The sequence below is a fragment of the Thunnus albacares genome, chromosome 3, assembly GCF_914725855.1.
Source record: "Thunnus albacares chromosome 3, fThuAlb1.1, whole genome shotgun sequence".
In the NCBI taxonomy this organism is placed as follows: domain Eukaryota; kingdom Metazoa; phylum Chordata; class Actinopteri; order Scombriformes; family Scombridae; genus Thunnus; species Thunnus albacares.
Window position 1 is genome coordinate 30,028,820 of NC_058108.1, and position 15,016 is coordinate 30,043,835.

Consider the following 15,016-nt stretch of genomic DNA (forward strand, 5'->3'; position numbering starts at 1 on the left):
TCTCCTCAGTGTTCACAGCTATCTGCACTTGTGGATGTTGGGGGATGCAGTGGAGGTGAGCGCCTTTGTTGTGCGTCAGAGCTGTTCTGTGAGGGCATCATTACATTTACTGTATTGATATTGTATAAATATGCTCTGCATTCTGACCCAAAAAATGCAGCCAATATGTTCCTTGAGATTCGTCTTGCTGGAGGAACCACTGGGAATTGAACCTTGGTCCTAGCGATGCTTTCACTTTGACTAGGCTTCTCAAGGAAAACAATTTGCCATTTCCCTGGGATGTTTGGCCGATTTGGGTTGTCTTCCTTGTAATTGCTTTGGCAACTCTTTGCCATCAATTGGGATGCAATGTTGCTGTTCCCTGTCCAACCCACAGTCCTCCACTCCATCAAACCCAGACCAGGAGGACATTGAAGAATAAATACCTGTTCTGAAGAGACCATGAGTTTATGTGACCCTCGGTGTTCAATATATACTTGTAGGACTTTCTCAACTGTATTTCACCTTCAGTTGATCTTCACACATGATTTCAATTATTATGTCTTCCACTCTAATTAGAACATCGAAGTACACCATGACAGTATTAAGGCCCAAACACACTGAAAGCGATAACTGATGCACTTCATTTGTCACACATCAATTGATGCTCCCATGGCACCCTGCAGGCATCAGATTTGAAATGCCATCAACACAGAACCAACACAGATTTGTCCTTTTATTCTTTGTACTAACTGCTGCATTAGTTGGATGCAACGAATGAATGAAAAGGAGAAATGCAGAGGAGGACAATGAAACTAAGAGCATCTGTATCCACAGTAAATCATCTGTTGAGTATTTGATGGTTATTTATTTGTGCTATTGAATGTAACCGCCGTGAAACAATCAGAATATAACATTTTATTTCTCTCATTCATTGCTTTGTTCCACCGCTTGCTCTCCTTGCTCAACCACTGCCGTGCTGTCTCTCTCTCTCTCTCTTACTGGCTGGTGCTCAGCTGGCTTGTGCTACCTCTCTCTTTTTCGGCTGCAGAAAAACTCATTTAACGCTCCAAAAATGAAACAAGGTCTAAGTAGGGGTGTCAAGGCAGTTTGATGCGCCTCATAATGCTTTTGGTACACGTTTGGCCATTTAAAAATGTAGGTGTACTTCAAAACGCGCATCAGACACTTTCAGTGCATTTGGGCCTTTAGAGTAACAGTACAGGTACTCAAAGATTCAAAGAAGGACTGGGTACTCTTGGTGTCCTGGAGGAAGTCACCTCACACACTCAAGCCTTTGAGAAAATCTTCCACCAGGACACAACATCCCCGAAGGCCAGTGATATTGTGGGGCTTTTCAAGGCCAGATGTACTTGATCATTGCCAGCATCAAATCGGAGGCAGTTGGAAGCCTGCACCATTGCCATTTGGTAGGATTGGCTCCTGGAGGTAGAAGTTATGGGTCCCTGTGCCAATTGTAACAAAATTGCTGGATATTCGATGAATTAAATGGGATATGTCTTTTTGATTTTCTCCTGTACAACCTACTACTGGCTATGATCCACTCTTTTGTCAATCCTATTGCATTATAATTAGTTTTTTTGTCTATTTCTATACAGTTGGACTTGCCCATCGAATTACTCCTGAGCATGCCCTCGGTTTTGCCACAGGCCTGCAGTGAATCCCAGCAATGGGTTTTGTAATGCAGCCAGAGCTGGCATTTTTGCACCCAAAGGATGGACTGGACAGGTTCCCAAAGGCAAACACATGTTCGCTGGTGCTCTGCCTACCTGTGGGCCAGACTTACAATGACTTCAAAAATAATATGGAGCTTAGAGTAGGCTGTGCTCATCAGTTTGGGTAGGGCTGAATGTTGGGATTTTCTAATGGTTTTGATATTCTAAATACTGTTTTTACAAGCAGTAGCATTTGGTGCTGTACTTAAGACAGGAAGTTGAGGACCTGTTCAAAAATATCAGTTCCTAAACTGTCTTGCTCAACCCAAAGGATTTATGTGTTGCCTGAGGTGTTCAAACTGTTCATCATTGGGTTTAAATTGGTTGAGGGTAACCTGAACTGTTTAAAGCCAAAGGCAGGTGCTCCAGTCCCTGGTCCGCTGCTGCAACTGCTCCCATACAACATGGATGAACTGCAACTGCAAATCACCACTCATAAAAGGATTATGAACTGCAACTTCATGATTTTTTTGGAAACATGACTTAACAGCAGCATCCCTGATAACGCCATTGAGCTCCCGGGGTGCTACATCCTCAGGGCTGATACGACAGCTAATGACTCTGGTTAGATCAGAGTTGGGGTGTGGGGAACTGTGAATTTATATTAACGAAGCTCAGTGCACGGACAGGGCCATGATCAAGAGGCACTGCTCTGCTAACCTAGAAAATCTCAGAGTTAAGTGCAGACCTTTCTATCGACCCAGAGAGTTTACACCTACTGTTGTGACTGCAGCATACATCCCCCCGGATGCTAATGCTAAGTCTGCAATGAAAAGTAGGATTTGGTGCTCTAGTTTTTATATAGTGTAAGGGGAGGGGTTGTGCTACTCACCTCTTTACGTCATGGATCCACCATTTCAGGCCCGCCCAAAAAATCCTGAACACAGAAATAGTGAAAAGCAGTTTAACTCCACAATTCAGAACTATGCAGTTCACAGTCTTTTCACATGTTTTCACCAATCATTTTCAAACATGTGTAACGTGTTTCAAAAGAAATCTCTGATTTTCCTTTATGCAGACTTTAAATAACATAACCGTTCAATATGACGAACAAACTTACCAGGTTGTCGTTGTTGATAGGTTCCTTAATTAACTCGCTGATGAGCCCAAGCATTTTATCAGTCACTTAAGGTTCAACCAGTTGCCCTCTGGCTCAACGAACGCTCATCACGATAGTCTTCATCTTGTTAATGTTACACAATAAAAAGAGTGATCTAAATTAGCTAGTTAGTCTAGTTGCCATTAACATGTAAACTTATAAATAAGCAAACTAGCGATCAAATTATGTCCCGCATCTTTACTACAAACGAGAACTTAACATTAAACCTAGCTAGCATTAGTATAAATACTGTGAAGCAAATTCAACCAGGATATCTTTGGTGCCATGCCATTGGTCCGACGGCCCGTTATTCTGAAAACAAAAGCCCACTGCTCCAAAGGCCTGTTGCTCCGAAAATACAAAGTCTCCCTTGACTTACAATTGATCATTTTAACCCAAACTATGATCTTTCCTGAACTTTAACCAAGTGGTTTTTGTGCCTAAACCTAACCAGACCTGCAACACAGCATTGTCACACCATAAAATTCACTCAGTTCTTCCGATAAATTCAGCATCGTGTTTCACAAAGCAGAATGCTGATTTAATGAAATCACATTATAAGTTGCATGGACGTGCTGACCAGTGGTGTTTTCTTACTTTAGTTTATTTAACTTGGTTCACAGAAGAGCTGTTAAAGTTAAATATCAGCTGAAATTTAAAGTTTTTCTTTAGGGGTCATACAGAGTCATACGTTATGATTTAAGTTATGATTTATATGTTAAATTGAGCGATATGTTAACGGAGTCTGGAAAGTAGCTACGGGCCTTCGGAGCAGTGGGCTTTTGTTTTCTGGATACGTTTGTTGCTTTTCTTCCACAAATCCCACTAAATCTTAATTATTTTCATCTGGTTTTTGTTCTCATGCCATATCATTAACTCTCCTGTCATTTCAGATTGTAGCCACTCTCTCTTGCCATGCAATTCCTCATTCCTCACTCCTCTACCTGATTTTCCCCACCCATCTCCTCACCTGCAGCTCATTCCTTCATTGGTCCCTCAGCATAAATACCGGTCCTCTTCCCTTTGTTCTCCGGCAGATTGTGTTGTGTGTTTTGCCAAGACTACCTCAGCATTCTTTGTTCTTGGCCTACGTGTCCTGACTCTGTATGCCTGCTTTGTAGACTTTGGATACGCTACCTGCCCCTTGTCAGATTTGTTTGCCTGAGTGATTCATCATCCGGTTTTGACCTTGCCTGTTGACTAAGTAAACTGAACTTTCCTTGCAACTTTATCCGTCTCCTTATCGTGCTTTTGAGTTCAAACCTGCCAGTATTAGTGAACTTTATACATTTATCTATTTTTATGTCTTTGATGATAATAAACTGAATATAATAATGAACTGACTATTTGTCGTACAAAACAAGACATTTAAAGATGTCACAAATTTCTGACATTTAACAAGCCAAACGATTAATCAATTAAATGAGAAAATTGTTGGAAGATCAATTGATAATGGAATAATTCTATTCTAACAATGATACAGTTCAGACAACTTGAGAAAATAAGTTTTAATCCACTTTATAACAAAATATTATCTGCAGACTCCTTAAAAGTTTTGAAGTATCTCTCAAAATAGCACTTGAGCATGTTTTGTATTAGTTTCTAAAGATTTTGTCTAAAGAAAAGTGTTTCCATGGCTTTATGGAATCCTACCCTACATAGAGGAGCACTAATCTAATGTAACATAATGCATCTGCTTGCACAATGAGGGCAGGTGTGGAACTAAGATTGCTTTATAGCATAAACAGGATGTAAGTGTAAGTGCCCTAATTCTGTCTTTGCAGCTACCAGTTTCTTCTGAATTCTGGTGACACATTACAGAGTTTTTGAAATGCAGTCATGGTTCACATAACCAAAAGCGCAGTGAGTATGAAAAAAGGGGGTGAAAGTAAAAAGAAGTGATAAGGTTTGGGAGTTACAGAACAGAGCTACAGTTGCCACTTCTTGTGTGTGGCAACACTTCACTTCCTTTGCTTCAGACTAAAGAAATGTGCCCAGTGTTGACATACTGTAGCAGCATTTTCCACAGATTTGAAATGTGAGAATTCTTAAAAATGTTTAATGAAATTGCTAAAATGTGTTTAAAATGGGTTGATATTATGGTGTGTATCTCTCCCTCCCCTTGGTATGTATCTAGATACACAGTCCACAATTTGACACAAAAATTATTTGTATAATGATTTTTATATAGTAGTATTTTAGATTCAATATTTCAGTTCAGATTCAGTAGGAGTTGATATTTGTACTTAGTCATAAATCATGATGTATTATATTTGAGTAACTACACTGAAAATATATCAATATTATCAAATAATGAGTCAAAGGTGATATGTGTACCTTGGGTGTGGACATATTTTAAGTGTGCAGCATATATACACATAGCTAATCCATCTCCACATGAACTTTGAGATACATGACAGAGTGTTTTTCATGTATTAGCATGCATCAAGTTAAGACATGGGTACCTTTTTTAGATTAAAAATAAGTTTATTCAAGTTCAAAAGCAAGCTCATTCCTGGTCTACTCTGTTATTGTGACCAGACATCTGTCATGATAACGGTCAGTGCCATGAACAACATCCATAGAGGAAAGAGAGAGTTATCACAGCCTCCTTTAAAAAAACAGGAAAAGAAAGAATACATCCAAGAATCAAATGCACCATAGATACAAAACTGGCACTGTTTTCTTGGGAATTATGCATATGGTGCACCAAACAATACAACATGAAAGCAGCAGTCACATCCTGCCACACGTCTAAATAAATAGTTCTATGCTTTATTGACAGGGAATAAAGTCAGATGCACGCATAAACTGACAGGATGATTTGTCTTTAATCTTATTTATTATACCAGTTATTGTAACGTTAGATGCTTGACCTTTAGGTCTAGGCCATGGAAGTGAGTGTTTTCACTTTGATCATATCACAGGGAATATCCTGTTTTTCTAGTGGTGCAGCTTCCCGATGTGGCTGTGTTTATGAATATTCAGTTCCGGCGACTGCAGTAGCACCTGTGACAAACAGCTGGTGATCCAGGTCCCTGTTTTCTGGAGAGCCAATAAGATTGATATCATATGAGAAAAATATCAAACTCGTTGAGTTGCTACAACTCATTGTTGGACTTGTACTTGATGAACTTTGGAAGTAGCCTGATTGGAAACTCATTTTTGACAGCCGTATCAAGGCAGACACTGAATAGGCTGCAGCAGTACATGCAGAGGGCCTTACTGCTCGTCCTCAGACATCGTGTCACCCCAAATACCCCATATATTTGATGTGGATCTCTGGTTTCATTTTTTCATGTGTATTCATCATCTTGTACACTCGCCAGCCACTTTATTAGGTACATATGTGCAATCTATTGCAGTCCAATACAGCAGCTCTGCCGTAAATTCTACATTTACGAAGCTTATACATATATTTGTTGTTGATTTGTTGTTTTTGTTGACATTCTACTTTAATTCTACTTCATATTTATCATTGAGGTTGCAGTGGGTGGTGGTGGTGTACTGGAGTGCATTATATTGAACGGTATTTCTAATATTTTGCCCTCCTCATTTATGTTAATGGTGTGGACAAAATATTAGGAACACCATTCATGGCCAGACCCACAAATGATTTTGTTTTCTTCTACTGCGCTTTTGTTTGATGAGTGTTAGAACATTTTGGAAAAAAAATAAAATAAAATCAAAAATTCCACTTACTTGTATTCATAGTGTGTTATGTTCAGAATATACTTTGGATACCTGTGTGTATGTGTGATTACTGCATGTATGACAAAACTTAATTGCAAACGGCTTTGACCTGCCCACAGAAAAAGCAAAAGCCACAAGTGTTTTTCATTTATACTATCAGTGTGTAATTGGTGCTTCATGTGCTTATCTAAATGATGGTTTGTGTGTACTGCATTGATGCAAAAACACAATTTTTGAGCATTGCAAGAATTGTTTGACTTTTGGAAGAGATGTATAATGTTTTAGTGTAAGGTTTTGTGGTTAGTTTGTAGAGTTTTAATAAATATAAATATACTCCACTCTAAGATGGAGCACATTTATGGTTTAAAAGTTCATCCTCCAGTCCTACTGTATTCACCTCATTACTGGAACTGCAAAACAAAGCAAAACAGGTGCCCATATGAACACTGAATGATGTTTTACGTGCTGTAATCATTCCTCCTGTTAGTACTGACCATTAGAAAAATCTTACATTGAAAGCAAATTTAGAGGGGATCTTTTAAAAGCCAGTATGAACAGGAGGAATGATTACAGGGAGCAAATCCTGTTTCAGTGTTCGAATGGGCACCTGACTGTTTTAAGATAGAATTGAAAAAATGTGAACTTGTCCTTTAAAAGTTGTACTCGCTGATATTTTTAATAATATTTGTGACTGTGTGTGTGCTCTGTGTGACTGAATATGTCTCAATGTGATGTTGCACTGTATGTAATTTGTTATCAGGTGGCCTCTTGTAAAAGAGATCTTGATCTCAGTGACACTTCCTGTTTAAATAAAGCTTAACTACAAGTGAACATAAAGGAACCCTAATTATAGAGTTTTCTCTGCATAGTGCTGTAGTATTATAGGCAATAACAGTTTTAAAATACATTGGCAATAAAAAGTGACAAATAAATACCGATTCCATGATATCATGCACCGGTGACATTGTGTAGTATTTCTGACTGAGAGAGGATTTTTAGGCTCAACATCGAGACAAGACTTGCACAAAAGAGTTGTTTTAAAAAAAAAACAAACATGTTTGGGTCGGGCCAAGATTGTGAAAAAGTAATTTAAATTTGTAAAATCAAACTGTTGTACTTTGAATGACACATTATTGGGGTTCGGCTGCAGTAATGACACTTCTGTACAGTTGTAGTTGGTCTCTAGTCCAGAAGAGGGCAGACTAACATCAGATAAAGTCTGTGAACATATAACATAATTGTGACCTGCACTGCTTCAAATTCTCAGCTTGTCTTGGGGAAAGTTGCAATCCGTGTAGGAGGAGATTCCTTAATAATAATACATCTATCATTTTAAAAATATTTACATTAGATTATGATACCTTTTCAAAGGCTTTAGATCCCGTATGAATGATGTGTAGACATAATAACAGCTTTACTGTACTTACTGTATTCTGCTTTGTGAATGAGTTCCAAAATTCAGTCAGTCCTGCCTTAGAGAAAGCCGTTTCTTTATGAAAGAAACCACTGTAAAGATTTTTATCTGTGATTTGTAGCAGTTTAAATTTCCGATGATAGTCTGATTTTAGCATAGCTCAGTAGAAGCAACAGTGTACTATGCTGTGCTGTGAAGACATAAAATGAGAAAGACAAATAAAATCAGTTAGTGCTGCAACGATTAGTCGCTTAATTGATCGTCACGTAAAAATCTCTAGGCTCTGGACCATCAGTCAGACAAAACAAGCTAATAGGAGGAATCATAGAGGGCTCTAAAAATTTGAATGGCATATTTCACCAATTTTTAACATTTTGATTAATCGAGGAAATAATTGTGAGATCAATCGATAATGACAATAATTGTTAAATGCAGCCCTAAATTCAGCACTGTCATGTATCATGCAGCTAATGCAGGCTAAGCACCTGCAAACATGTACAAAAATCTGATTAAACATAAGTAGTCATTATAAGGAGAAGACACATTAGGTGATTCTGCAAATTTGTGTCTAGAAAAGAGGTTTCAGAGGTTTCTGTTGTACATGTGTGCATTTTTAACTGTGGTTTTGAAAGGCGCTATAGAAATAAGGATTATTATTATTATAAATGTGTCACATGTATGTATGTATGTACTTGTGCATGTTTCTAAAATGATACCTTGTCTATTTTACTAACAACGTTTTACTAGCATGAAAGGCTTAAAATATGATTTGAACAGAGATGTTTGGCTCAGATTGATCTAAGAACAAAAAGACAAAATATTCTGTCACTATAAGTCAATGTGCCACTTCAAATGGGGAAGAAAAACAACAACAACAAACAACAAACTATGGTCACACACAGGATCGTTCTCTCCTTACCTTTTTAACTAAAAAAAGAAAAGCAAAAAGAGGACAGTGACCTCACCTTGGCTCATTGTCTCTTCCTCTCTGGCACTAACAGTCTTATCCTCTCCCATGTGTTCTCATTCGTCTCCAGCTGTCTATAATCTGTTCTCCCTCTGTCAGATAAGGGAGGATCCCTAAAGTCAAAGGCCCTGTTCTCCCTTTTCCTGCTGACTGCAGCTTACATAAATCACACAGATGCTGAAAACCCAAACCCTGGATACACACATAATTCATTTTTTCGCTGCCATCTGATGTCAAAGATCCAACTCTAACACATTAACACTGCTTTATATTAACTGTCCCACAATGCAATGCACCCCATTTTAAAGATGTGAAAATTACAGTTGTGCAACTCTGCATCTGTCAGTGACGACAGTTAGTAAGTGTCCGAAATCTCAATTTATAGCTAACTACTATATTGAGCTCTTGAGTGTCTATCATAAGGAGGGGGGTAAGAGTTAAAGGCACAGTTTATAAAGCCCGTCTGAAAACAACAGTCAGATGCCCATATGAACACTGAAAGGGGTTTTCCTTGCTGTAATTATTCCTCCTGTTCATACTGACTATTAAAAGATCCCCTTCAAATGTATTTTCAATGTAAGTGATGGGGACCAAATCCACAGTGTATGTCATTTTGTGCAGAAGTGCATTTAAAATAGACTGCACTTATATAGCGCTTTTCTAGTTTTATCGACCATTCAAAGCGCTCTACAGTACATGCTAACATTTGCACACACATTCATACACTGATGGCAGAGACCACCATTGCAAGATGCAACCTGCTCCTCAGGAGCACCACAATATTTCCATTCTCACCTATTCACACACACACTCACACAATGATGGCACAGCCATCGGGAGCAATTTTGGGGTTCGGTATCTTGCCCTTGCCCACTTCGACATGAGGACTAGATGAGCTGGGGATCGAACCACTTGCCTTCTGATTAGTGGACGACCTGCTCTACCTCCTGAGCCACAGCTGCCCAAAAAGTTGCCAAAAGTTTATTTGAAGTTTATATGAGGCTTCAGCAGTCTGAGTTAGTCATATCAAGTGGATATCTGCCATATATACATTTTTTTTAGCTTAACTTAGCTAGCTTTGTGTTTCCTCAGGCAGTGTTTCCCTGTGGAGCTGCAGTCGAAGTATAGTAACAAAAAGAGGGACTTTGGCACTAAAAAGACTGTAACATTGAAAGATATCTACTTGATTTTACTAATTTGGACAGCTGAAGCTTCATATTAGCTTCAGATAAACTTTTAAATACACTTTTGCACAGAGGGAGGCTTTGTGGATTTTGGCCACCATCACTTATGTTATAAGTACATTATGAAGGGATCTTCTAATGGCCAGTATGAACAGGAATAATGATTACAGCAAGCATATTACTTGATTGTATTTTTAAACCAAATTAAGCCTGTGCTCTTTCTGTCTTCCTTCTTCAGACACATACACCGATCAGCCACAACATTAAAACCATTGACAGGCGTAGTGAATAACGTTGATTATCTCGTTACAATAGCAACTGTCAAGGGGTGGGATATATTAGGCAGCAAGTGAATAATCAGTTCTTGAAGTGGATGTGTTGAAAGCAGGAAAACAGGCAAGCATAAGGATCTAGCCACTTTGAAAAGAGCCAAATTGTGATGGGTCAGAGCACCTCCTAAATGGCAGGTCTTGTGGAGTGTGCAGTATGCAGTGGTCAGTACCTCCCAAAAGTAATCCAAGGAAGGACAACCGGTGAACCTGCAACAGGGTCATGGGCGCCCAAGGTCCATTGATGCACTTGGGAGCGAAGGCTAGCCTGTCCGGTCTGATCCCATAGAAGAGCTACTGCAGCACCAATTGCTGAAAAAATGAATGCTGGCTATGATAGACAGGGTGCCAGAGACACAGTGCATCTTAGCTTTATGCATATGGGACTGCATAGCCACAGACCAGTCAGAGTGCCAATGCTGACCACTGTCCACCAAAGAAAGCACCTATAATGGGCATGTGAGTGTCAGAACTGGACCGTGGAGCAATGGAAGAAGGTGGCCTGGTCTGATGAATCACATCTTTTACATAATGTGGACGGCTGGGCTGGGTTGTGCGTCATTTACCCGAGGAAGAGATGGTACCAGGATGCACTATAGGAAGAAGGCAAGCCAGCAGAGGCAGTGTGATGCTCTGGGCAATGTTCTGCCGGGAAACCTTGGGTCCTGGCATTCATGTGGATGTTACTTTGACACGTACCACCTACCTAAACATTGTTGCAGACCAAGCACACCCCTTCATGGCAACAGTACTCCCTGATGGCAGTGGCCTCTTTTAGCAGGACGATCCACCCTACCACACTGCTAAAATTGTTCAGGAATGGTTTGAGGAACATGACAAAGAGTTCAAGGTGTTGCCTTGGCCTCTAAATTCCACAGATCTCAATCCGACTGAGTATCTGTGGGATGTGCTGGAAAAACAAGTCTGATCCATGGAGGCCCCACCTCACAACTTACAGGACTTAAAGGATCTGCTGCTAACGTCTTGGTGCCAGATACCAGAGGACAGAGGTCTTGTGGGGTCCATGCCTCGACAGGTCAGAGCTCTTTTGGCGGCACGAGGGGGAACTACACAATATTAGGCAGGTGGTTTTAATGTTGTGGCTGATCAGTGTATTTCCTTCTGTCCTTCCTGTCTGTGCCCACCAGACAGTTTGTTTGGGTGTGTGTCTGCTGCCGCTGAGTAACAAGGCCCATTTATTGTCTCACTGTTTCAGGTTTATACACAAAACCCTCACAGAGATTACACAGATGCTCCAATTTGTACACACACACACACACACACACACACACACACACACACACACACACACACAACTACAGAGGAAATTGCTCATCTTGTTCTCTGCCTTTGATGCTCTCAGACGGGATTGAGCTGATGGATTCCTGTATTATTTATTGTATGTAATATCTGTGTGTGTGTGTGTGTGTGTGTGTGTGTGTGTGTGTTTGTGTATGGGTGTGTGCAGCGGGAAGTTGGATGGGTTATTATTTATGTTCCTCTCCTTATCTTACAGCAAAGGCTTTCTCACTGTTTTGGTGCAGGAGGATGGAAAGTCTGTATTAAAGGTCTGAGACATTTAAAAAGAACCAGTTCAACATATAAACACAAAGATGGACAGATTTTTGTAGAAAAGAAAGAAAAGCAATTGCTGACATTATTAAGGATAACTATCTTATCTTGACATTTTCTAGATAAGATAGTTCATAAGTAGTTGAACAGTGACAGATAGACACATAATACTTTCCTGTATTGTTACCAAGGCCTACCATTCATTCATTTACTCCACCCTTTGCCTGATCATAACCCTGGCCTACATCTAAATTTTGTTTTAAACTTGAACCCAAATTCACATTATAACTTAGTTTGGGTTAATCTAAAGGTGATAATCTCACTAGGTCTCACACATTTTAAAGTACAACACACATACAGAAATTACACCATCTACCCCCAACACTCTCCAGTTTTACTTGCAGACCAGGTGTTGCTGTAATGTAACCCACCCCCAACCCCCCCTCAGCCCCCTGCAGACCGGCTGTCCTCTCTGTCACCCCGAGAAAACAGAGAGCACTGCAGGGTCGTAAACTTCAGCTGGTCCTGTTTTGACCACAGGCAGACACACACATACATACACACACAACCACTACCTCAAACATACCGTATATCTCTTTATGTAACCCGAAGGCTCAAAAGAATTTTTTATGCCAACTAAACACTAGAAAAGATGATGAATACACCTTTATAATTAGTGAAATAAATACAGATTTACTATATAAGCACAGTGGCTCCTCCAGAGGCAGAGATAACGACAGTGATTGAGTGAAGCAAAGCACATTTGTTTGGCTAGGTATCTTTAAAGCGGCTATAATTGATATTTTTCATATTAACAATACATCCAATGCCAGTGTGTTATTTGAGAGGCATCACTTGAAGTGAAGAACCTACAGCGAATTATCACTCGACTCTGCAGCTCCCCTCGGCTTTATGGAGCTTTAGGGCGAGTTTCAGCCCATTGTTTAGCTGTCTGGCTGCAACTTCACTGTTTTGATTCATTCTCACTGTCTCATACTGTTGTTTTTGGCCACAGCAGGCAGCGGTTTTCAGAAAAAAAGCTCTAAAAACCCACTGTACACTACCTACTCAGCACTAATGGTGAACAAAGTGGAGCATTTAACAGCTAAAGAGCCAGATATTTCCCCCATGAGTTGTTAGACACAACTAAAAGAGAGTGAATATTGGGCTTATATTCATCAGGTAGATAGAAACATGATTCCAAATGAATGATAATGTTGCTCTGTAAATTCAGGATGCGTAAATAAGCAACTGTTTGCCAACAAGTTCAACATATCAGTTTAAAAGGTGATGATATGTCAGTGTTGTGTTCACAACTTGTTTCTGCTGCCCCCAAGCGGCCAAAAAATAGTTAATGCAGGTTTAAAGCTGCAATATTAATAATATATGTTTATATTAACAATTAGTCAAATTACTGTTTATGTGGAGTTGCTAGTAGTGACAAACCCACGGAGAATTATTACCTAACTACAGTTTCCCACAGCTCCATGGAGCTTTTCCGTATCACTACGTAATTGTTTTTTTTTACTTCAGTGTTTTGATTCACTCTCACCGCTCTCATCAGCCCTGGTTAATGAGAGCTGTTCTCAGTGAAAAAGCTTTGATAAACCTTCAGTACCCTACCGGCCCAGCACCAAACGGCAAGACAGGTAAAGTTAGGAGCTAGCTGGTGAAAATAGTGGCGCATTTGGCAGCTAAAGAGCCAGATATTTTCCTCAGGAGGAGTTGGTGAAGACCTAAAATAAAGCTGAAAGGACAGTGAATATTGGATTAAACATTTGTCAGGTGGCCAGAAACACGACTAGAAATGAATGCTAATGATGCTTCGTGTCAGCAGGATGTGTAAGCAGGCAACTGTTTGCTAACACGAACGCCAAAGCAACTTTACAAGTTGAAATTAAAGGGAACCTATTATGCTTTCCCTTATTTTCAGTCATATATGTATAATATTACAATGTTGGATGTTCATATTAAATGTGGCCAAAGTGTCAAATAATGAGGTAAACATATGTAGAAGTAATCCCTGTGAACAAAACCACCATCAGACTGCTCTGAACACTCAGTTTCTCTCGTTTTTTCTCCTTTTAGCCCAAGCCGACGTCAGCTCATGATGTATTTCTTTATATGGTCATCTACTCCACGCATAGCATGCAAGTTCACTACTTCACTCCTCGAACATTATGGCGTTTTCCATTGTTTTGAGGGTAGTCACACTGAGCCATGACTTGAGTTGAGGTAGCATTCTGTGAGAGTTTTTCCATTACACAGCACAGCAAAGTAAAATAAGTTGTTTATCTGTTGGAGGTGTGCTGGTCATCTTCAGCTCTGCTGAAGCTCTGCTAATTTGGTAAGGAACACATTTAATATCCTGTAAATGCATCACAATAAAAGTCTCCCATTGTTTAGTCATTTAAAAGCTTTTAATATGAAGTGGTAAAGCAAGAAATTGTTGGGTTTTCATCTGTGGTAACTTAACACGACTGATACGGCTGCCCCTCAGCAGGCTTCCAGAAAGCTGGCCAATCAGAACAGAGACTCATAGGGACGGGGGGCCTTAAAGAGACAGGAGCTAAGACTACCTTTTAGAGACAGAGACTGAACTGGGGGGCTGCATAAAGGGCCAGTATAAGATAAATAAGGAGTTTTTTGAACAGTGAATCAGGCAAAGCTACTCTAGTGGAGTCCCAGAATAAAAATATAGAGCTGGAAATGAGCATAATAGGTCCTTTTAAATCACTGTTGTGTTTATAGTTAGTTCTTTTGCCCCCAAGTGGCCAGAAAATAAATCATTACTACTTTTATTGATTTACTTAAGTTAAAATTATTATATTTATTTATATAAATACTTCAAAGTAATTTTAAATATTAAGCTTGTTGAATTAGAATGATGCTTGCCACCTGGTAATGTGTGCCCTTTACTGGTCAACCACTAATGGTCTAGACCCATGGATTTATGAATAAAATGACTGGATTTACAAATTAAATTGAAAAAAATTGCACAAAGTGTGGCAGACCAACATCAGAACATGTGGATATTATAAAT